Consider the following 25,532-nt stretch of genomic DNA (forward strand, 5'->3'; position numbering starts at 1 on the left):
CGCCAGAATGCCAAAAGGCATTCGAAACCTTAAAAGAATGCTTCACTGAAGGACCCATCCTAAAACACCCCGATATCAGGAGCCCTTTCATAATCCATTGCGATGCCTCAGACTGTGCGTATGGGGCAGTACTATTGCAAAAAGATCAAAATGGGAACTTAAAACCCTGTGGATATTTGTCACGGAAGTTCAGCGAAACTGAAAAAAGTTGGCCAATATGGGAAAAAGAGGCATTAGCCATATTAAAAGCCTTAGAATGCTGGCGACACTTCCTCGAAGGAAGCGGAATCCCATTTGAAATTTGGTCTGACCATAAGAACCTACAGTATTTAAAGTCTCCTAGAAAATTGTCCCCCAAACAAATTAGATGGGCGCAATACTTCAGCAGATTCGATTTCCAATTAAAGTTTTTCCAAGGGAAGCAGAACGTCTTGGCAGATGCTCTTTCACGCATGCCTCAACACGAAGGCATAACCACAGCAAAAGAGGGGACAATATTCTCTGACAAACAATGGGGCTTAGCTGTCAGGACAAGAGCACAAACCCAAAAGGAGGACACGGCTTTTGTTGAACTCGGCGGGGAAGAAAACTGGGGAAATGAACTTAAACAGTCTTATGAAGGAGATCAATGGATCGCGTCCAACGCAGAAAAGGGGGAACAGAAGGGGGGATTTTGGTTTGTAAACAAGAAACTGTATATCCCAGCAATATTAAGGATTAAGATTCTGCATCGTTTTCACAACAACCAGAGCGCTGGTCATACAGGAATTACAAAAACAACAAAGGCAATAGTAAAACATTGTTGGTGGCCAGGAATGAGGAAGGACATAAAGAATCATGTTGTTCAATGTGATGATTGTGCCAGAAATAAATCGGGAGGAGGGAAGCCTATGGGATTGTTACAAACAGTAGCGGAACCTACCAGACCTTGGGAATGTGTAGCTATGGACTTTGTGGGAGAACTGCCGGTTAGCAAAGGACATCGTTATATTTGGACAGTATTAGACCTGTTTTCTAAACAGGCTCACTTTATAGCGCTGACGAAACTACCATCGGCTGAGAAACTAGCTGAATTGTACATAAATCATATTTACAAACTACATGGATGTCCCAGTAGAGTAGTCAGTGACAGAGGAGTACAGTTCACAGCAAAATTTTGGGAAAAATTCTTGGAAATGCTAGGAGCAGAAAGGAGTCTAAGTTCTGCTTTTCACCCCATGACAAACGGGGCGGTAGAACGTACTCAGCAAACGCTTGGGCAGTTCCTTCGAATGTACTCTAACTTGAGACAAAATGACTGGTCTAGGTGGTTGGCTTTTGCGGAACTAGCCTTTAATTCAACTATACATTCAGCAACAAATAAAACCCCCTTTGAAGTAGTTTACGGGTATGAAATACAGCCTTTACCCCAGTTGCCAAGGTGGACAGAAAATGAGGAAACAGAGGCAGGGAAGTGGAAAACGCAAATGCTAGAATGTTGGAGTCAAGTGACTGCATCCTTAAAGGAAGCACACAAAAAGTATAAAGCGTTCGCAGACAGAAAGAGGGTGGAAGGCGATAAATTAAATAAAGGAGATCTAGTGTGGTTAAGTACCCAAAACATCAAATTGGGGCTACCTTCAAGAAAACTGGGCCCCAAATATATTGGACCATTCAGAATACAGGGTGTTATCAATGAAGTGACTTTCCAGTTGGCATTGCCAAAAAGTTTAGGGAAAATACACCCAGTATTCCATCGCAGCTTACTGAAAAAGTATATGGGAACTTTGGACAAAATGGACACATAGAGTTATTGTTTGATTTGTTTCAGAACTATGATGAAAGAAGAACCGAAGAGGAGGACGAAGAAAACGAGGGCGCCATGTCATGGAGCCAGATCCCAGGGCTGAATTTCCAAGCCCTGAATCTGACTTCATAACATAAAACAACCCTGCAAGCACCTGGCGGGAGGAGATAAAATGAGCCTGGGAACTCAGAGTTGAAAGTATAAACAATTATAATTGCTGTAGTGTGTGGGAATAGAAATCATGGTAGAAATGTGATCCCGAAGGTGGGGTTTGATGATGATATTTGCGTGTGATATTACGTTGCATCAGAAGTGATAAAATTAGATGTATGTAAACATTAGGTCATTCTCGACTTTTCCAAAGTCATGTATTCTTCAATAAAGATTGAATTTGAGAGCAGCTATCTTTGATCTGCGTTCAGACTGGTCCTTTGAAGTGAGCCTGACATTTAGTTATTGGGTCTGTGAGGGTGGATTGGCACGGAGGGAGGGGAGATGGAGGGTAACATTTCTATAACTCTTAATTTAGAAATCTGTATTAATTTTTAATCTTGGGTCAAACATGTGACCGAGTGGAAGTGTTCTTAATCCCATTTGCCTTCTCCCTCACTCCCTGGCAGGGAACTCTAAAGAGAAACAAGGACATAAAAACATTCATAATATAGAGACATATTTTTTCCCCTTATTTTAAACAAAACACACTGGCCTTTTAAAAGACTTAGATCTGACCGCCTAGAGCTACCTGCCAGTCTCTTTCTTGTCCTTTCCTCCTGCTACGCCTTGGACCTTGGGGTGTATTCCTGTCGTATTTGTCCGTGACCCACTTTTCACGTCGGCAGCCTTTCATTATTTTGTCATCGATGGGGTGACGTCTCAATTCAGCCCATTTCCGCGAGGAAACCCCTGTCATTTCCCATCAGTCCAGTCTCCCCGCTTTGCCTGCTGTTGGTCTGCCACAGTCAGAGGTCAAAAGGGGACCTGCACATGCATCAGTGAAGCTTTGTCTAGCCTTATTGCCCTGGCCCCTTTCCTTCAGAAAGCTGTATAGCTTGAAGAAGGTATAGAAAACAGCAAGCGAAATAACTCGAGGTGATAGTGGGGGGACTGGTGTTCTCTCTTACAAAGAAAGGCATAAATTGGTAGTTCAAGAGGGACGTGCTAGAGATTTTTTTCTAAAAAAGAATGCATGAATAGCCTCAAAGGAGTGAATGAGGAGAAGATATATAGTATATGTGTGTGAGAAAAAATCTGGGGGTTAAAGATTTCAGCAGTATGAATCTGAAAATCTGTCAGCTTCTTTTTCATTGCCTTTCACAGAATCCCACGAGGATTCTTGCCCTGTCCAAGTGCTAAGTATAAAAGTGAAAAATTAATTCCTCTTCACAGAGATCTATGTTTTATTTCGGGACACTTTTTTCCTGTTGTGTGCAATATTTATGCAGACATACACATTTTTATACATTTTCATCTTTGCGTATGTTTTTCAAACCACAGCCACCCTTCTGTATCCATGGATTCTGCATCCACGGATTCAACCATCCACAGCTTGACAATATTAAAAAACAACATGTTCAAAAAGCAAACCTTGATTTTTGCCATTTTATGTAATAGCTCCCATTTTACTAATGGTGCCCGACAGGTAAAATGGCAGTATCAAAGTTTGCTTTTTAGAATTTGTTTTGGGAGCCTTCACTGGATGTAGTTTCTTTAGGTTAAGCTGCTCATGTCTATATAATGTATGCATTAAATTATTTATTTTGCAGAGCATTAAGCTTTGCTAATGCCCTGACATTAATGTTATGCGCCTTCCTCCCCCAGATCAATTTTTTCCTCTTGATTTGACATCTTTTACATTTTGCAAGTGTTCTTGTTCAATATAAAATAAAGAAGACTCTGTTGACACTATGTGATGGTGTGATGGCTCTAAAAGATTGTGTTGTTCATATCCTCCCAATGCCAGAAAGTGATAGCCATTTCAGAAATCAACACACACAAAAGTTTAGCACCCCTTCTAATTGCATTTAGAGGTTGAATAAAGCAATGCAGAAAAAAGTAGAAAGGGGTTCTTTCTTCTTCTAGTGGGTATAAGAGATTATTTTCCTCTGTCCTTGTTGGTATTCTATGTCAGAAACAAATTAATGTTTAAGAAATGAAAACACTCATGATATCCCATTTCAACGAAGGCTTTCTTTCCAAAATCTGTGGTCACTTGGAATGCTTTCCACTCCAGCCCACAAACTCATGTTTTAATGCTTGTGGACAGTGGAATGCCGTGAATTCGTTGAGTGCCTTTCGGTTTTGCTAGGGGCTTTCTATACCCATGAGAAATAAGAAGTGTGTGTGTATATTAAATCTTCCCTGTGTGACTGAGTTCTCCTGCATATGCTACCATATTCCATGGATTAGTGTGTGCTGCCAATCATGACAGCTCTAGATGCTACTTTGAAATTGGAGATGCAAGGGGGTTAAGCAAAAACATGCAGAGGGAGGGAAGGATGCTGTGAAATTGCTCGGTCTTGCAGCCTCTCCATTTAGGTGTTACAGTAGAGTCTCACTTATCCAAGCTAAACGGGCCGGCAGAAGCTTGGATAAGCGAATATCTTGGATAATAAGGAGAGATTAAGGAAAAGCCTATTAAACATCAAATTAGGTTATGATTTTACAAATTAAGCACCAAAACATCATGTTATACAACAAATTTGACAGAAAACGTAGTTCAATACGCAGTAATGTTATGTTGTAATTACTGTATTTATGAATTTAGCACCAAAGTATCATGATATAATGAAAACATTGACTACAAAAATGGCTTGGATAATCCAGAAGCTTGGATAAGCGAGTGTTGGATAAGTGAGACTCTACTGTATTGTTATATGGCCATCAGCATGAATGTATTTCTCTCTGTGTGTACATATATATCTCTGTGTGTGTTTATCTAAGAAGTAAAAACAGATACAGAAATACACACCACAAAACAAATATCTCATGAAAAGGCATTTTAAGTCTTGTTGGATGTTAAAAATTAACTCAGTGAAATCCTCAACTATTTTGTTTTTACATGTACGGACAAATGATTATGCTGTAGGAGGAAATAAGCATTCTTCTGCAGTGTTCTGTCAGTATTTGAAAGTCCCAATTGTAATAAAAGCACACGGTTTTTTGATGCAAAAATAAACTGCATAGAAGTAAACTTTCCTACACCAAAAAAAAAAGTTTAGTGTGCAGAAAACAGGTTTTTGTCAAAGAAAACATTCATGCTTTTTTATGGTGAATAATTTTTCCACAATACTTGAAAGGGGGAAGATTATATTTGCTTTATTATTGTTTTTGACTGGGGGCTTCTCTGCACTGGCCAGACCCCCCCCCCCAACCTAAGCAGTGGCCTCCATGGTTCACAGTACCTTCTCTGATTATCCTTGTTTTTTAGGGGGTTTAATCCAATTTTGCCTTGCCATAGGGCCCTTCCAGACAGGCCCTAAATCCCAGGATCTGATCCTAGGTTTTCTGTTGATTCCAGATTATCTGACAATGCAGACTGATATAATCCACTTTAAAGCAGAAAACCTGGAATCAGATCCTGGAATATAGGGCCTGTCTGGAAGGGCCCTTAGGAAAAGTCAGGTGGTACTCCAGAATTTGTAGTCTCAACAGCTGGATCGGGTTTGTTTTGGTCTGCTCCCCTGTCCATATAGACATCAACTTTTCCCTGTGTTGAACAGCCATGGGGAAGGGGACTTGTCCATGTTCCCATCACTCTTCCTCTCAAGCTATGGCGGTTCCTATGAGAACTTTTGCATTGCATCTACTAATGTCTGAACAAAGCACACAGGCAACCAGCTTGTGCATTCAAGAGTTAGCGGTAGCAGCGGCAGCAATTTTTCCTTCTTCCTTCCCAAACCCAAGGCTGTTGAGTGATTGTGCACATAACAACCTCAGGCTTCAGAGGTTAACAACAGCATCAGTGGCAATTCTTCCTCTCCCATGCAAGCTTGAGCTGTGTAAGTGCCCGGGCTGTGGCGCAGGCAGGAGAGCAAGCCAGCTGCAATTAACTGCAATGAATCACTCTGACCAGGAGGTCATGAGTTCGAGGCCGCTCGGAGCCTATGTTTGTTTGTCTTTGTTCTATGTTAAAAGGCATTGAATGTTTGCCTATAGGTGTAATGTGATCCGCCCTGAGTCCCCTTCGGGGTGAGAAAGGCGGAATATAAGTGCTGTAAATAAATAAATAAATAAATAAATAAGTGTGCACATACCAGCTTTGGGATTCAGGAGGGATAAGGATTATTTGTGAGAGTAGTTTGGTGAGAGTTATTTGTTCTCCTCTCCCTCCTTAGAATCCGAAGATATTGTATGAACATTGGATAAGTGAAACCACAGATATGGGATCTATGGATATGAGAGTCTTACTGCCCTGTTGATGATCATCCACTGCAATGCACAGATATAAGGAACAGTTCCTATAACATAACACCTTCTTTTGCACACTTTTGCTTGGGTAATAGTTAGAGGTCACTGATTCAGCCGTCCATCCTTCCATGCCCTGTTTTGTGAGCAGTCTGAATTGCCAGTTATCTGTTTTTCTTCCAGTCCTAATGGGAGATGATGACTGCCTCTTCCATTGCTCCCAGTGTTTAGCTTCTCTGAATTTATGGCAAGAAATGGTAGAGTCTCCTCAACCATTCTTCAGCCAGTCCTGATAGCAAGTTACAGCAGCTGGATTGCAATTAAAAGAAGGGAGGTAAAAACAAAGACGAACAAGTTAAGAAAATGCTCCTTTCTAAATAATCATTTCAAACCTAGCAGCTGCTTCATTGTTTGCATGGATTTGCAGAAGTGATGGTTCTTTCTTCCTCTCAAGTATTTATTTTGCTGCCGGTGTGAAGGAGCCACTATTGTGAGGATTAACAGCTCTCCTTGACAGGGAATAAATATCTAGTACATACATTGACACCCCCTTTTTCTGGTATCTGGGCTTCCTTTCACATGCTCTTCCTTTAAGTCTTTCATTTTTTTCCCCCATGACACACAAGGATTTATGTGTCTCTTCTGCCTGGCAGCTTCTGAACTGAATCAAAGTTTCATTCCTAGAAATTTAAATGGTTTATGTGAACATTGTCAGAAAGATGCATGTTTTATTGGATTGGGATGGAACTCCGTTGTCTAGACTTGATGGCCATAGCACAGTGCATCTTTTAGTATTGTTGGGATGTCATTTTGATTCTAGTTTCAGCAGGTGAGGGACCCTAACACTAAAACTTGATACTTGACAGAATTATATATACAGTTGCCTCTCCACACTTGCACTTTGTCAGATTTGATTATTCATTGATTTGATTAACATGTTCTTCTTAGGAATTTCTAGGCCTTACAGAGCAACTATAGTCAATTTCTGCCAGAAGTCAACAATGAAATCACAAGAGAGGAAATTCCTAGAGAGAATTTCAAGTTGGATATCCTCATAGAGGTGGCATGATCTGTGGTGGAGGCTCCTTCTTTAGAGGTTTTTAAGTAGAGGCTGGATGGCCATCTGTCAGGGCTGCTTTGAATGCGATTTCCTGCTTCTTGGCAGGTGGTTGGACTGGATGGTCCATGAGGTCTCTTCCAACTCTACTATTTTATTATTCTAATTTCTCCCCAAAATCGACTCGAATATTTGTGATTGTGAGAGCTGTTTTTGAAAGACCAAAGAGGTTAAATGTTGCACATATTTTCATTATCAATTGCTGTTTGTTTTGAAATGTTCAAAAGTTTTGTGCTGCATGTCTCAGTTGGGAAAAGTGAGGTCTTCCAGATGTTTTTGGACAGCATCTCCCATTGGTCCTAACTAGCATAGCCAGTGGAGAGCAATTGTAGAATGTGAAATCCCTAAACATCTGGACAGGCTCATTTGCTAATCCCTACTACATATACTTATGAATTTGAATTAGTCTTCCTGATGAATGTCCTATCAAGTTTTAGAACAGGAAAGAATGTTTGCTGTTATTTTGATTCTGGGAGAAACAATGGATTTTCTGTTGTATGGAATACTAATTTTGCCTTTTAGTCTGGTATCTGGAACTTTTTGTGAAATTGTCCTGTACTGAAATAAGCATTTCTTTTCATGAAAATAGGTTTCCCCTGTAAAATTCAATGTTTAATTGCTCAAAAACACTGCTTCCATATACCCACAGGGATTTTTTTTGTATCTAAAATTTGTGTGTTCTCCAAAATCCTGTCTCTTTTACACACAAAAAACTATCTGGATTTCTGGAAGGGGTTTTTGTGTGAACATCACACTTTTTGTGTGAAAAACAGTCTGTTGACAACAGACAACAGACTTGCAGTTAAAACGTGTAAAGGCTGGACACTGTGTGTGTCTCCAAATGGAGGCTATAACACAATTACTTTTAGGTTTTTCACTTGGTTTCTTCGTAATTAACACATTTCATTTTCTACGTTGATATGAAAGATGGGCAACAAGCAAAGCTGGCAAAATTAAGTCATTTGAAATATGCTGGAGGAGAGTTTTAGGGATACCTGGGACTGCCAGAAAGGCAAATAAATGGGTCGGAAAGCAGATCAAGCCTATTTTCACACTGGAAGCCAAAATGACTATCAATCTATCTGGAGTGCTTTGATTGTGTATTCCTGCATGGCAGAATGGGCTTGGACTGCTTGGCCCTTGTGGTCTCTTCTAAATTTATGATTGTATGATTCTATAATTATCCAACTGTTGTGCATAGAATAATGTACTTTTATGTGCATATATTCAAAACAAGGAACATGTGTATCGAATGGGGAGGAGGTAAAACCATCCAATGTACATTGCCATTTGATTGACATCCTAGCTGGTGGCATTCAGTAATTGGAAATTCTTTGCAGATAAATGTTCTATACTTATCTGGTCAAATCGGAAAATAGAAGGCCTAAGGAATGAGGTATTTAACTCTTCCTGAACTTTGAAAATTGTGCTCAGCCTATCATGTGCCTATATACGAAGGTGGGTAACTGTAACTCTTTTACCTACATTGGGTACTCTATTTTTTCATTCCCTTCCACTGCTAATCAGTAGTGATCACGTCTGGCTCTTGAGTTGCTATTTAAATATTGAACATATTTGGGAAGACCAAAGGTAAGAGCATATAAGTGAAGCCCTTTGCCATCTTGCTCTCTAGCACAGATTCATAGGATTGTCGTATTATATATCAGGGATGGTTAATATGCAGCTTCCAAATGTGTTTTTAGGCGTTTCGCCTCTCCAGACCCAATAGTGATTTCGCTCTTTTGGAAACCAGAAGTTGCCTTGTTTTTCGCTACTCCCGTGTTAAAGAACTCACTTCCATGGGGGGGGGGGTGTTGGTTGTCCCCAGGGCTGTAGCTTGGTGGGGGGCAGTTAGGGGTTCAACACCCCCCCGCCGCCCAAAAAAAAATTTCAGGTTTATTTTTAAAAACCTGGTTTACTCATGAATTTTAACTGGTTAACCAAATCCCCATGAGTGTCCACTGAAGTGTATCTGTCTTGAATGTCCACTGAAGTTTATTGATGAAACCAGATTTCTAAATTATTTTGTGTTATGGAACTAGTCATGATTTGCTAAAAAAAAAAAAGTAGTCGTCCCCCCCCCCCCCCATTTTTTTTCTGGCTATGGCTCTGGTTGTCCTTCTCCTTGTTCTCTTTTTACTAGTAGGCAAAGCGACCTTTTTATTTAGGTGGGCCTGTGGCTTTAAATTTATGACCTTATTAGAAAGGCCAGGCAAAGTGTCCCGCTTTGCCTGGCTTTTGGCGAGGAAAGAGGGATCAGCGGGGCAAATCCTTTGGCCTGTGTGCAACTCCCTCTCGTGACACTTTCTCTATCACATGGGAAAAGTGTCTCCCACGCAGGGAGGCCCATGCTGCCTCCATTGGAGCCAGCACAATATGGGAGGCCTCCTATGTTGGGATGAAAGCATTAGCATGGCTTTCACCGTTTGGGGACGAGGCTGATACCGGAAGTCACATGATGTCTTGTGATGTCAGGTGTTGTTCTCCATCCTCCAGGTAGGGTGAAAGCGTTCTAGGATACTGATTTTACCCCATCTAATGGGTTCGTTTTTACAGCAGATTGAACTTTTAACGTGTTGCATTTAAGAATGTTTAAAATGGGCTTTAAGACTGTTTCAACATCTGTCTTTAAAATAGTTTTATGGGTTAATGGTTTTTAATGGAGTATTAGTTATACATTTTATGTCATTGTAAGCATCTTGAATACTTTGCTAACAGAAAGGCAGGGTATTAATTAATGTCCCATCATTAATACAGTGCAAGCCCTTCCTTCATTCTCTGTCCTTTTTACATTGTAGTAAAAGGTAAAGGTTTCCCTTGATGTTAAGTCTAGTCATGTCTGACTCTGGGGGTTGGTGCTCATCTCCATTTCTAAGCCAAAGAGTCGGCGTTGTCCGTAGACACCTCCAAGGTCATGTGGCCGGCATGACTGCATGGAGTGCTGTTACCTTCCCGCCGGAGTGGTACCTATTGATGTACTCACATTGGCATGTTTTCGAACTGCTAGGTTGGCAGAAGCTGGAGCGAACAGCGGCCGCTCACGCTGCTCCTGGGGTTTGAACCTGGGACCTTTTGGTCTGTAAGTTCAGCAGCTCAGCGCTTTAACACACTTCACCACCGAGGCTACATATCTATTTTATGAATCTGACATGGACTTCCAACCACTTAAGTTTGCTTTGTTTTTTGTGGAGATAAAACACAAGGAGATAGGGCGGGTTACAAATAAAGTTTATTATTAAGTTTATTATTATTACTTCCAGTACCCCTTGAAGGGTCCCAAGGGCTGAAAAATAACCCCTGGACTTTTGTGCAGTTGCTTACCTGGATGGAGTCCAGTCTGTTGCCGAAACAGGAAAACCAGAGTTAAAACAGCCTTGGAAAATAACGGTCTGACCTTTTTTGAAATCCCCTCCAAGTTTCAGTGTCAAGTAGCTCTTAGTGTCAGGAAGAACAGAAAACCACTTTGCAGCATTTTCTGTGTGAAAGCCTTTGAAATATTTGAAGATGATTATGATATCACTTCTCAGCCTTTACATCTAAACATAGCTATCTGTTTTTCAGTAGCGTGTTACCTTCAAACAAGATGTATTTGGTTTACATCCTGCCTTCTTCCCAGCACTGGTGGTGCATGACAAGATTTAAAAAGGTTGAATTAAAAGACAAATAAAGACAGCTTGTGATAAAAACAAATAATTTAGTAGTGTTGAAACACCTTTAAACAAATTGATCATTTTCAAAGACAATTCAAATGAAAAAGCAATGCAAGAAATAAAGCAATTGGAAACTACAGTAGCAGTCCATTAAAAGATCCTTTTCTGGGAGCTAGTAAATTGCCCCAAATCTGTATTAATTTTTTAATCTCTGTCTGCCAAAAGCAAGAAGGGGCCAGTTTAGTCTGCTGTGACAAGGAGTTCCAGAGCCTAGGTGTCACTGAGAATGGATTTAATTCACATTCTTGTTATCTGGTTATTCTGACATTGGCATCTGATCTCCTCTCCTCCTTCTTGACATCACCTTGGCGCATTTGCTGATGTCAGAAAGATCAGGAAAATGTCAGAGGTTCTCACAGAATGTCTTTGGCCCAGTTAGGAGTGACAGCATTGGTGGCAACATGGAGAATTGCCCCAAAGTAATAACTGGGCTTCCCATCCATATAAACAACAACCTTGGATTTGGCACAAATATATCAGAACTGGAATACTTCTGGGCACATAAAGAACTGGCTAAACTGTCTGGTATAGATGAGCCCTTAGTCTACAAAAGGTTATGCTATCAACTTTGTTTTGTCATTTAGTCTCAAATAGGCTACAAAGTTGGTTTGTATATTGACATTCTAGACTCTCATGTCTCTATCTTTGAATTGTTTGTTGCTGGTTCACTACGCTGTGCTTAAATATAGATTGCTTTAAGTAGGAAAAGTGTAGCTTCAGTCAACTCTGTAAAAGCACATATATAATGATGATAATAATACAGTAGAGTCTCACTTATCCAACGTAAACGGCAGAACGTTGGATAAGCGAATATGTTGGATAATAAGGAGAGATTAAGAAAAAGCCTATTAAACATCAAAATAGGTTATGATTTTACAAATTAAGCACCAAAACATCATGTTATATAACAAATTTGACAGAAAAAGTAGTTCAATACGCAGTAATGCTATGTAGTAATTACTGTATTTATGAATTTAGCACCAAAATATCACGATATATTGAAAACATTGACTACAAAAATGCATTGGATAATCCAGAATGTTGGATAAGCGAGTGCTGGATAAGTGAGACTCTACTGTAATAATAATAATAACAACAACAACTTTATTATTCTATCCTGCCACCATCTCCCCCAAAGGGACTCGGGACGGCTTGCATAGGGACCAAGCCCAATATAAACAAGGTACAAAGTGACACAGTTAAAAACATAAGCAATAATATTAAAAACAATAAAAACTAGTAGAATTAAAACATCATAAAAACATCAACCAGACAATGATGGACAGGCCCTCCCTGTCTAAACATCATGCCTACCTGATGGCTGAAATGTAATTGGGTTATGGGAGGGAAAATTTAGGCGCTGGAGTATAGCCATTAAAATTGTATATATGTGTATCTAGTGTGCTGGTAGATTAGTGTACAGTATAATAAAGGGCTTTGCACTCTTCTATTGTGAAGTGCCTTCTCTAATGCTAGCATATAAAATTATTTTTGTTATTCCTGCTTGTTGACACATCATAGTCCTTTTTAATCTTTGGTGCTTTTGTGCTTCTTTTCTTAAAGTTTCTGTGGCTGTGTATATTCCCACTTCCTGCATGAAATCTTCTGCAATAATTGGCTTTGATAGATGTTGACTTACATTTATACAATGCCTTGTATCCTTCATCTCTGATGATCCCAACGTGGTTGATTTATTTAAAAGGTTCTAAAAGTCTTAGCATCTTCACGTTTTGAACAATTTTTTAAAAGGACACCCATGACATAAAAGTACAAGACACAAAGCATTAAGTGGGAAGAAAATGCACTTGCCCTGGGCTGTTTTAGGAAATAACCACCAACCTAGTTAATCTGAACGGGTGCCATTCACATTTACAACCTTTCTTCTTTTCTAAAAAGTTGCCTGTAGAGACTTATGTGCAAGGGCCCAAATACTATGTGGACGAGCACCAGATCCTGTCTGATCTTGGAAGCCCAGGTTAACACTTGGGTGGTGAACTAGCAACAGATAACAGGTACTGTAGGCTATATTGCAAAGGAAAGAACTTGTGAGAATTCCTTGCTTTAGAAAAGTGTATGACAGGCAACTTGAAGGCACATAAACACTCAAAATCCCTTGAGTGTGTGTTTGCAAGTGTGTGGGATTTTCACCTTTTCCTAACATGCATATTTTTCGTATAAAGCCCATTTCAGTGCCTCTTTCAAAAATACACTTTTTTGCACAGTTGGGAGATGTATGCATAGCTTTGTATACCCCTCCAAAACAAATCCATAAGTGTCCTGGTATGTGATGGTGAATATTTTTGACAGTTTTCTTTGAGCTGTGGGAGAAAATGACCTTTTTTTCTATAGTATTATTCCTAAATTTGAATGTCTTGAAATGAAGCAAAGAAATTCTGCATTTTTCTTTTTGCATACAAAACTCCTTTTTTGCAAAGGGAATCTATTTTCTGTGCCTAAAACAGCTTCTTAGAACAAAAAAGTATCTTTTCCCACATAATAATTCTTCTGCAACACTTATTGGAATACCGCTAGAAAATTATACAAAATTATTTTTGGTCAATTATTCTTCCTGATGGGGAAGAATAATAGACTTGGGAAAGAGTGAGTATTCATTCTATCCATTTTAGCAAGCGTGTATCGATTTCAGATGAAAGGTTCATTCCGTTTCAATGACAGCATTTGGAGGTGTGAAAGGGAGGGAATTGCTAATCCAATGTGAATTCCTCTCTCCCATCCTTGTTCTTACGGCGCTAGACATTTCAACAACACCTTTCTGAAAACAGTTCCCTTTCTCTGATGAAAAGATCAGTGCCCCTGTTCAAAATCCAGTCCAAGTCATGTTCTGCTAAACTATGTAAAACCTGTATATTTACTTTAATACTGGTTGGGGAAGGAGCAACACTTACACAATAAGTGAGTCATTCCGTTTCTGTAACTTATTTTTGGTAGACTTCTGGAAATCTTCTTTCTATCCAAATAATTAATGAGCACCTTATAAAAATGGAGCTGGAAAGATTTGTCAAGGAAACAAAAGATTCTACCAAAAAGGGAAAGGACAATTAGTGTTTTTTGCTTTGGGGCAAAAACTAATGACTAATGGAGCAATACTGTACTAGTAGAACATGCTGGAACTGGCAAGAAAAACCCTGTGGGGGATTTTGGCCCATTCCCCTTTTCCAAGAGAAGAGATATTAAAAAATGTCAATGCTCAAAATAAATGCCAGAATGTTGTACTGTGCGCACATGCTCTCAGCCCGCCTTTGACCCAGATAACAAATGTCGTAGATTAGAGGGGAAACAAGGGACGATACAAATTGTCTTAACACTGTGCAGCAATTAATCCAATTTATTGCAAACTGGCATCACTATTGCTCATTATCTAACCCTGTACAATGGAACTGCTTCTGTACTTTCAGGGTTTCTGGCCCTAGGCAAACGTTGCTCAGGTTTGATACTATTTTGATGATTCAAAAGGGGAAGAAATTTCTTTTAATCCTCAATTTTCTGTAAACCCGGTAGAACCCAGAGGAGCTGCAAAGTTCAGCAGGCAGGTATCAAAAGAAAAGCTTGTGTGTTTGTGTGTGTTGAGGCTTTGTGTGTTGTAGAAGCTCTCTTACACAAAATTAAACTTCAATGGCTCAAAGTGCCAGTATATCAAACTTAAAGTAACCATGGTGTATGTGTGTGTAGATTCTGTCTTTGTTGTAAAAGCAAGAACGGTGCCAATGGATGTTTTAGACTGTCTCAGTTGGTGAGCATTTATCCTATAGCCTCTAATTTTTTTGTCACTAGAAGAATTTTTGGGGGTGGAGAAAAGAGTTTGGTATTAGAGTCTGGCTTTAGGTCTGGCTACAGAACATAGACAACTTTGTTCACCTTGGTGGATGACCTCTGCAGATAACTAGACAGGGGAGTGTGTCCCTTTTAGTTTTCTTGGACCTCTCAGCAGCTTTCGATCCCATTGCCCATAGTATTCTTCTGGGCTGACACTCCAGGATGGGGCTTTGGGGCATCATTCTACAATGGCTCCACTTGTTCTTGGAGGCCCAGGCCCAGATGTGGTGCTGAGGGATGCCTGCCCCAGAGGGTAGGACCATGATTGGTGGTTTTAAGCTACCAGATGATAGATTTCATCTTTGCCTGTAAGACTGTTCAACAATGGAGCCAATTACCTAGAATGGTGATGGGTTCTTTTTCTGTGGATGTTTTCAAAGAGAGGCTGGACATCTACTTGGTGAGGATACTCTGGCTGGATTCCCTGCATTGATTATGTGTCTATGAGTCTGTAGTATATAATAAATATTCTGACCAGTGTGACTTTTAGTATTATACACCTAGCCTGGTTGGTATAATACGTAGACACAATTGTAAGTAGATAACAAGACCACAAGCTTCTGGTGGACCCGCCATATATTCTGTGCTGTGTTCCTTGTGGATGGTGCATTATCTATTGTGCATGAGTATTAAATGTTAAATTCTAAATTAAATTCAATATGATAATACCCCTGAGCTGAGCAGACAGATTCTCACAATTTCTGACAGCTCCTAGTCTTTTAAATTTGTTCCCCGCCTTCCTCTGGTTTAGTATCATTGCCTTGAAAATAATTTAAACATAGCTTGTTAATATTCATTAATTTAACCCTTCAGTGCCTTCAGCACCACTCCTACATTAATGACACCTTCCTCTGTGAGCATCTAAAATTGACTTTATTCTTATGGAAATGTGATCTCCCATTAATTTAAGAGGATAGAGCTGAGCCTACTGTAAACCCAGCTGTTCTGTCAATGAACTGGCTGAAGGTTTCTTATTGTTGGTGACTCAAATGTTGAGGACACACAGACACAATCTTTCACATGTAGAAGGAACTGGTAGCAAGAATGGAATGCTTTCCCTTTGAAAATTAACTATATGAGATTGCTAAGAGATTGCTTTTTGTGGTTTTCTTGCTAGTGATCTAATGGCGGTAAGAGGGTGTTGCTCGCTTGCCCCTGTTTATATTTCATTTCCATTGGATTAAACAGGAGAGAGGATTAAATGTCAGGAAAGGATAAGTTCATTAAACGGAAAGTTCTGAACAAACAGCACATACAGTACTTGAAGTTGACACCTGTGCAACTTTTGATAATTGTGCAGCCTGTTGTAGCATTTGTTTATATTATATAAAATGAAACTATACTATAGATTGTTGGCGTGAGGTGCATGCCCAACATCATGGATTTACAGCTTAGGGAAACCCATTGGGGGACCAGGCTGCACCCTCTCAGAGGAAGGTAATGAAATATCTCCAAACCTTGTCAAAATATTTAGTAATACAGTCACTTTAGGGTCACCATAACTGGGAAAATGATTTGAAGCCACACAACAACAATGCATAAGTGCACTCTTTGGTAAACTGGAGACTGGTCCTTTGTGTCTTACTACTCCTTCCATGTTTCAGATATGAATGCCTGCCTTTTAAAAAGATTACATTTAATTTTCCACTGCCGCCTCTATGGATGCTTCTTTTATAGGTTTATAGTGTATCCCACTTTTTCGCTAGATACCCTTAAAATGGCTCACAGCATTTACATAATACTTAGAATCCTGTATTTTAGACAACTGGCCGCCAAGTTTTGGTTCTTCAAATGTTTTTGGATTTAAACTTCTAGAACTCTACCCAACATAGAACATACACAGACACTTAACCACAAAAGGGAAGGAGTATCAGCTCCATGGCATCTACATGATGAACAGATCCATCTTATCATGGCCTTACCATGGGTTGCTCTGGAGTTTCCCCAAGACTTTGAAGCAAACCTGGACTGTGGGCCCATATAAACAATTGGGCTGGTTCTGATACAGTACTGTCTACAATTGTCTACATGGTCATCCCATATTCCCTAGATTTTAGCAGGCCTGGGAACATTGGATGGCACTTACTGTCTCCCTTCTGTTATTATTGTAGTGGCAATCATCATCCATGAAATGGGATGGACATGCAGCATGTGAGGGCCACACTGGTAGGGTTGTAGATGACCAGAAATGATGAAATGTTGTTTCAGGAAGTGATTTTGAGTGAAAGCTCTGTCTGGTCACTTAGTTGTCAGCATTTTTTTATTATTTCAGAGAGAGGTAAAAGTAGTGAATTGGTGTTTATGGAGCAAAAGTAGGGTGTTTCCCCTATGGTGGTGGTGGTAGGGCAAGAAACAATTTCCACCTATTATTTCCACCATTTCCACCATTATTTTAAAGGGTCAGCCAAGCACTCACTTATTTCCTTTAGAGAAAAAAGAAAGGAATGGAACACAAACTGGCAGAACACTGGTGATGTGGTATGTTATTTAATTATCACATCAGTATTCACTGGGATGAAGTTCCTCAATTAATTTAAAAAAAGGGGAGCAGATGGGCGAAGTAGGTTCTTTGATGAAAGTTGAATTGTGCATGCAAAATAAGACTAGATTATTGTCATGCACTTTACTTGAACTTGGTAGGCTTTTGAAGAGTTCTGAAGAAGTTTGGTATGAGCAACCCACACGAAACACATACTGCCCATTTTGCACAATTCCATTGCTTCCCAGTTGGCTTTGAGCTCAAAGTTCTACTCTTCATCTTTAAAGTTGAGGATCATTCTGCAGAAAGGGGAAAGCACCAGTGCTGCATCAGGGGCCCAGTTGTCCCTGGCCACTGCTATTTTCCCATCTATGCAATCAAAAAGGCCAGAAGTGGCACAACAATGGAGAGAGTTGGGCGGGTGGGGTAGGTGCTTCTTTTAGGTTCTCTTGCCTTTTGCTATTCTATTCAGAGGGTCATATTGGAGGTAAGGTACAGTGCTCATACATTGATCTGTGGATCAGTTGTCCCATTTTTGGGGTTGATTTTTGACTAATGATTGTAGATGTATATATGAACACATAGGGTTTTTTTCCCCTCGTGTCAGGAGGGACTTGAGAAACTGCAAGCTGTTTCTGGTGTAAGAGAATTGACCATCTGTAAGGACGTTGGCCAGGGAACACCCGGATGTTTTTACCATCCTTGTAGGAGGCTTCTCTCAATTGATGGGGACATAACATTGATGCACAGGACTCTAATTAGATGTGCAAGGCCCATCTCCCTTTCTGAAAATTTCTTTAACTTTTCTCTTTCTTCCCTCCCCACCATTCAGTAGGTGAGGGGGGATCGTTTGTATGGAGGGTAATAGCCAAATTCTCACAGGCCTTCCAAGGTGATGGCTGCAACTTTTGCTTTTGAGAAGGAGTGGGCAGTTATAACCCTCCAGATATTTTTGACCTCCAGAGATTAGGAGAGCTCTGGCAACCCTAGAAAACACTTCCTTTCCCCGATGTTAAAAACATTCCTTGAATGGCCCATTCTGTCTTTTCACTCAGTGAAGGAGACATTAGTCTCTTCCACCTTCTCCCCTTTGGACATTGCAGAGAGCGACCACTTTTAGGGTTCTTTTATAGAATCCTTAGTGGTTCACTAGTTCAAAAGAGATTTTTTTGATGGCTGGTCAATGATATTTCAATATTCCTGACATCCTTGACACAAATGTTGTTGCTTAGTTGTTCCATTTACCTACTTTAGACAAGCAACTCAACAGTTCAAGTAATTACACGTTTCACAAATAAGTAACAATCAAAAAGATAATCTCTCTATGATGGAGATGGGACTGAGAGAAAGCCTTTTCCCAAGTTCGTATTTTCTATTTCTGCCACTATCAAGGCTGTGGTCACAAAATAGCAGAGAAAGACAAGAGTTCTTTCTCCTACCCTGGACCTTCCACAGATATATAAACCTCACAACTTCTGAGGATGCCTGCCACAGATGTGGGTGAAACGTAAGGAGAGAATGCTTCTGGAACATGGCCATACAGTCTGGAAAACAACCCAAAGATAGAGGAATTTTTTGCTTGTGCATAATCTCAGAATTACAGTGAATTAAGCTGCCTGATCTTCATTATTTGACTCACCAGCTTTTAGACCTCGCTCTGTACTAATTTGCTGTAGCTTTGCATGTAAGCAAATTAGAGCAATCAAGCAATATTCTATGAGATAAAATGATGCCTCTGTGTTAGATACCCTTCACGCTGCACTATTATAGGATTTTTTATTCTACTTTAACTGCCTTGACTGCATCCTGTAAAATCTTTGGCTATGTAGTTTGAGGAGGCACTACAGTCAACTTGCATTAAATTCTAAACGCAGTATAACCCCTATATGGGGGATATGTTCCTGAACCTGTCATGGTAAAAGGAAGCCATGTGGAAAATAGTGAACCTTGGTGAAGCTTTCAACAAGGTACACCAGCTTCTGCTGGAAGTTACTACAGAGTTACTCTGGAGGATCTAGAAAATTCCTAGAGAGGTAGGAGCTAGGTTCTCTGAGACAACTCTGTTGTCTCTTTCTGAAGAAGCATTTCATCAAATGGCATGGAGGACCTTGAAAATTCCTAATTAGGATATATTTTGTCAGATGTGGCTACCACTTCATCTGACAATGGACTTCTCAGCTGTGGCCCCCCGGCTCTGGAACTCCCTCCCTAGGGAGATTAGGTTGGTGCCCTCCCTACCATCCTTTAAGAAACAATTGAAAACCTGGATGTTTGGACTGGCCTTTGGAGAGACAGCTATTGGATGACCAGCCTCATTATAATTCTATTCTGAATGCTATTAGGTTCCTTTCAGCGGGGTATTTTAAACTAATGATTTTATCTTATATTGCTGCTATAGTCCTCCCCCCCCCCCCACTTTTGAAGTTGATTGAATTGCATTGGTGGCTGTTTGATATTATTACTGTTGTATAAACCTTTGTTTTAACTTCTGTTTTATCATCTTGTGTTTTAAACTGTGTATATTGTTAATGTATTTGCGCTGTTACTTCTGTAACATTGTGAACCGCCCCGAGTCCCCACGGGGAGATGGTGGCGGGGTATAAAGTTTCACTATTATTATTATTATTATTATTATTATTATTATTATTATTCCTGCAGAGAAGGGGCTGTACTTCTGTAATCTCAAAATTCCATATTGGAGCCCACAGCTGAAAAGGAAATGCTACAACTGTATAGTGTGAGAGGGCCCTTGAGTGCATATGTATCACCTTCTGGCTGCTGTGATGCTAACAGCAGTGCTATTTCCTCACCTCAGGAACCCCAGTCATTTTGTGCATTGTTGCAGCCTCACATATTAGTACCCACATGGAGGCGCCGTCACCACAGACGGCGCCTGAGCATGAATGGAGCCTGGCCACAAGCCTGGAGATTCTCCTTGGCTTTGAATGAGAACCAGCCCTCAATGCTCTTATTTTGCTTCCCTGGGAGCCATAAATTTAAATAATGAGTAGCCAGGGTTCGGTTGCATGCCTAGTGACCAGCCTGAGATGCTTATTATCTTCATGGTCTTTTGGCTCTGGTTCTCTCTCTCTCTCTCTCTCTCCATTTTTTGTTGAATCATCATTTTCTCCCTTCATCACTTTCCCTGCAGTTGGGAACAGAGATGGCAGCCTTTAGCAGCCACTGCTTCTGTTGCTGGAACTATTCTGCATTTTTTTCATTAAAAAAAAACAACCCAATGCTTCTAAAACGCAGCTTATTTTTAAATCAGTCATAGCGAGGAGCGAGCAAAGCAGAGTGTTAATTGGGTCCAGTGGAATTCTCATTCCCATGGGGTGGAAGAGTGCTTCTTCCGAAAGAGAGAGGGAGGCTTAGGAGCGGAGGGCGGGTGGTGGAGGAGATAAAATGAAGGCAAGCGAGGAAGCAGAAAACACACTGAACATCAAGGCTTCTGCATGTGTCAATGCAGTTTTAATTTTTTTTGAAGAGAGGCTTCTTATCTTCTTTTCCCTTCTCTCTCCCTTTTTGTACAGTTTGGAAAATTGTTTAACCCTCTCCGGTTAGCAGAGCCAGATAATCCGTGCATTTTTTAAACAAATAAAGGCAAGCCAGGGTGGGGTAGGGTGTCTATAATCTCCACAATACCGGCCTCTCTTTTGCAAACTGTGGCCCCAGAGTGCGATTTGCTATGCTTGCCCTTGTCAGCATTGTTCTGAGTCTAATTCCATATGGATGTCACATAGGACTTCTCCATCCCCCTCTCCAACCAATTCAATCCCTTTCCTACCGTCCATCCATTTCTACCCCCCTCCTCACTCTGATTCTTTCACTCTCCCTCCTCTCATGAGAAAAAGCATGGAAAGCATGGAATTGCAAACTTTAAACAGCCTGTGTATTGTCTGAGTTACCTGCCGAAGATGAGTTTCCACGTAGGGTTTATCCTATCGTCTTCCTCCCACTCCCTTCCCACTCATTCTCTCTCTCTGTCTCCCTCTATTTATAACACAAAGCTTTCAAAAGAAAACTAAGAGCGGGCCCTTTTCTTTCTGTTTTTTTCTCCCTCCCCCTCGCTTTCCCTTCGTTTCCCTGGCAGCGTGCATCTCTCTCTGCCTGCAGAAGAATGAGGCGAGCTGGCAGCGTGTGTTTCTGGTTGTTGCTTTTGGGAGAACCCGAGAAGACTCCTCAGGGAAAGCGTTTCCATTTGTGGCAAAGATCCCCTACTGAGTTTCGGGAGCCTTGTTGTGTGGGACTTATTGTGGCTAAAAGGTGAGAGTTTCTCTAAATGTCCCCTCATCCTATCCTATCCTGCTACCGAAATCTGCCTGCATTGTTCTGTGGCTAGCGCTTGCTGGTAATTAACTGATGAGATCAAGCAAGAGGGGGACCGAATTTTTGTTTGCACAGATGAGCTTTAATGGGATAATCTTATATATTTCCCCTCTGAAGGATGTCCCATGGAATTCTGTGGGATGTATTCCTTGGTCGATGGGGTGCCTGCTTAAGTTTTGTAAGTAATCAGTCTTTCAAAGCTTGGTCCTGATAGTGCCCTTTATACATCCATACATTTTTTTCTCAGTGTCACTAATGGAGATATCCGCAGTGAAGTAGTCACACTGCTGTTCTCCTCCTGATCAAAATCCCAAGGCATAACTATCCCACAACTCGTTTCACTTCTGAGGGGTTGTGTCTGGTATATTGCATGAGATCTGCCACTGTACTTTGGAGAAAGAATATTATCTTAGCGAGGCAATAGGTTCTGAAAAAGAAATGAACACCAAGCTGCTTGGATGGCTTTCATCCCTTTTATGGCAAAGCTGGATGTCCTCAATGGCCCGTCCCTGAAAGGTAAGAATGCCTTATTTCAGCAGACTTCACATTTTAAGAACTACTGTTTGAATGGCCTGAGAGTTGAGTTTTCGCTTTGCTTGGGAGGTGGGAGACATGTTTGCACTGATTTACTTCATCTTGTGTTGCCTCCATTGATACTTTGGGCAGAACTTAGCTGCACTGTGCTTGAAAGCTGTGAGTCTTCAATATAATTAATTGTGAGTATGGAATGCCTCCTGAAAAGATGCCTTTTGTGTCCAGATTGGTATAAAACATTTCACAGATGCAGCATGGACAGCATTAATTTTTCAGTGCTTGTGCCTTTAAAAGACATATGCTGTTGTCTTCCAGCACTATTCATCTTGAAGTGGGGTATGCACTAAAAATACAGGCATTTAGACATTATTGGATTTAAGATCTGTATTTTGTATGTAGATGTTTTTGGGTTGTTTTCTATGCAAGGGGCATGCAGCGTACCCGGTCTCATTTTTTACACAAGTACAAAATTGTCTTAGGAGGAATTTCTATTGAACAAATACACGTGATCCTCACTCATGAAGACATAACTCCCTTCTTTCCTAAACCCCCAGGAAATGTATCTGTGGTTCAAGTTTGCAGTAGAAGAGGGAGAATAAAATGCCATTTTCTGCACCTGTTCCCCTCCACAGATAAAAATGAAGCTTGGAGAGTGGGAATGGGGATTTTATTTGAAAAACACTTGGTAGGGAGAGGGTTAAACAGACTGTCCCACATTTTCTGTTACAGATTGCAGTTTAGGCTTCACAACTTCCTCATGTCTTTTTTCTATTAGAAAACATTGATGAAAGGGTACACTCATGTAAATAAATCATGTGTATTTGATTTCCAAAAGTAAATGAATGTAAATACTACTTTGATATTTTCTTGTCCTGAGAAGGTAGGTCATTGGACATGTTGGGACGCTCCATCACTTTCACCTTCCATCAACCACTTTTTTCATTTCAGGGTGTTTTTTGAAATCATGAAGTTTTCCATGCAAAAAACAATTGGTTTTTTGGGCAAAAAACATTTTTGCACAAAAGCAACAGAGACTGCTTCTACTGCTAATGAAAAACACACAGTGTTATCATTATCTCATATAGGCACAGACACACACACAAATCTCCTAGTGGCAATATCACCCCCACTCGCCCCCCGCCCCCCGGTTTTAATCTTGTCCAATTGGGGAAAACATTTTTTTCTATGCAAGAAGCAAAGATTTACATCTACACTCTTACACTTTTTAGACATTGCAAAGTTAGGTGTGGAGGGAAGCGGCTGATAGTGTTGTCGTCCCCAACACTTGATCATGACACAAGAGATGCTGCCTTACTTCTGGTTTAATTTCGGTCTGCTTTTTAGCCAATTTCTCTGGTTTTGGTGCTCAAGGTTGGGTAGTAGGATTGTGTCTGTTTGGGGTTGTTTTTGAGCAAAGAAAGCATCTCAGAAAAAGAGAGGGGCAATGGAGACCCCAAGTTCTACGGAAAGAATGGAGGAAATATATTTGGAAAAGTGGGTAGCCAAACAGCTGACATGTTGGACTACTAATTGCTGCCAACATAAGCACTGTTATTATTATTATTATTTGCACAGTGAACTTTCTTTCTTCCAGCCTGCCTGATTTTTTGGAGTTGATTCTCACTTGCCCGTGGCAATCAGGCAGTTACTTTATACAGACCATTAAATTTTTACAAGTTTTATTAGTTTTTCTGAAATTTAGCTTTATTATTGTTACCCACTCAGAACTTTTAGAATTGAGTGACTAGAAGTGTCTGAAGATAAATAGTGAGGTGTTGTCCACACAGTCTGTGGGGCTGTGTTCCTATTGCATTGTATATTCATGCTTGTGGAGCTGTTTGATGTTGAAGTGCTAAACCAGGAGTGAAGTCAGAGGGGAGACAGGTGTTATGTTTTCTCTCTACTTATTACACAGGGTCAAAGAGAATTTTAAAAGGGTGTTTTATATGCCATAGCATATTGGCTGTGCGATGGGAGCTTAGAATGAAACTCTTTATGTTCAAACTGGTAGTCACAGATGGTTGGTTAGTTCTCATGGCTTTTCCTTTGTGGAAACTTCACAGGTCTGTATTTGTAATTGTTGATAGATTCCATTCTTCTTTTGAATTTAAGAGAGAGAGAGACTATTGGTAATTCCCAAAGAGAGCTCAGATAATCCCCATAGGTCACAAGAACACATAGAATCCTAGAATTGAAAGGATCACCTGGTTGAATCCCCTGCCATGCAGCAATACCCAACCAAAGCATACCTGAAAGATGACAATCCAACATCTGTTTAAAGACTTCCCAAGAAGAGCGGTGTAAGGTTGCAAAGGCTAGTCCTATCGTCCCTATGGTCACAGCTGGCAGTCATGCCTTGCTCCCCTGCCCACAAGTTCACTATATGCAATGCACATCACTTGTACATGCATAGCACATAGAGCTTCATATGCAAGGAGGTTGGAAATGGTCTGTGGTAGGATTACAATTTAGATGGAGAAGGTTTTTAAGCCCGAAGCTTGAGGTGGGCATATCTGAAAGATGGTTATCTCCCATGTGAGCCTGTCTTGAAAAGAAGATCCTTAGTGCAAACCTTACTAAATGTTTTCTCACTCCATGAGGCTAGGCTAGGTACATGTTTGTGGAACTACCTTCTGGTTCCATCTCTTCTGAACTTATATTTTAGCGGTGAATACTGTGCTACTTCATTTGTACTTTTCAAAATTGGGGTGGCTATTATGGTTTTTTTTTTTAAAAAAAAGATGAAGTTTTAGATGTTTTTCCAAAGATCCTTTATGGAACTTGTATTGTGTAGTGGTTTGAACATTGGACTATGACTCTGGAAAACAGGATTTGAATTCCCCCTCAGTCATGAAAACCCACTGGGTGCCCTTGGACAAGTCAAACACACTTAGCCTCAGAAATTTTATGATAGATTCTTAGGGCCGCCATAAGTTGAAAATTACCTGAGGGCACACAACAGCAAATTGTTCATTGGTTAGGATTCCTGGTGGGTTTGAGAGGTGATAAATGCCTTAAACAGATAGATTAATATTGTAAAATTAAATATGTATATATGTGGAGGACATTCCCATATGAGTCAGAAGTGCAGATGAAAATTTATGTTGCAGGCCAAATGTAGATGCAATTGTGGGCACTGCTAACCTACATTTTTTTTCTCAGATTTTTTTTTCAGATTCTCTTCTTAACTAATTTTTCACTCATGAATATGTACCATCTGTGAAATATGGACATGATAACATAAGGTTGAAATCTCATTAGTATAAGATTGTGTGAGCATCTCTGAATTTGACAGGTTTTTTTGCGGGGAGAGGGAGAGTCTGACTGTTTAGTGGGTGA

The 25,532-nt window shown here is 40.3% G+C and overlaps 1 protein-coding gene across 10 annotated transcripts in view; it reads left to right on the forward strand.

Moving 5' to 3' along the window:
• fat3 (FAT atypical cadherin 3) overlaps positions 1-25,532 on the forward strand; it is a 572,050-nt gene that overhangs the window by 103,659 nt on the left and 442,859 nt on the right. For 8 of the 10 annotated variants that reach the window (XM_062974535.1, XM_062974536.1, XM_062974528.1 and 5 more), the window contains exon 2: positions 21,424-21,596. The exons of 1 other annotated variant lie outside the window; for it this stretch is intronic. The gene's annotated coding sequence lies outside the window, so the exon portion shown is untranslated. Of the gene's footprint in view, positions 1-21,423; positions 21,597-21,623; positions 22,176-25,532 lie in introns of those variants that run through there. One more of the 10 variants, XM_062974530.1, reaches the window with a different exon arrangement.

This window comes from Anolis carolinensis, chromosome 3 (genome assembly GCF_035594765.1).
Source record: "Anolis carolinensis isolate JA03-04 chromosome 3, rAnoCar3.1.pri, whole genome shotgun sequence".
Taxonomy (NCBI): Eukaryota; Metazoa; Chordata; class Lepidosauria; order Squamata; family Dactyloidae; genus Anolis; species Anolis carolinensis.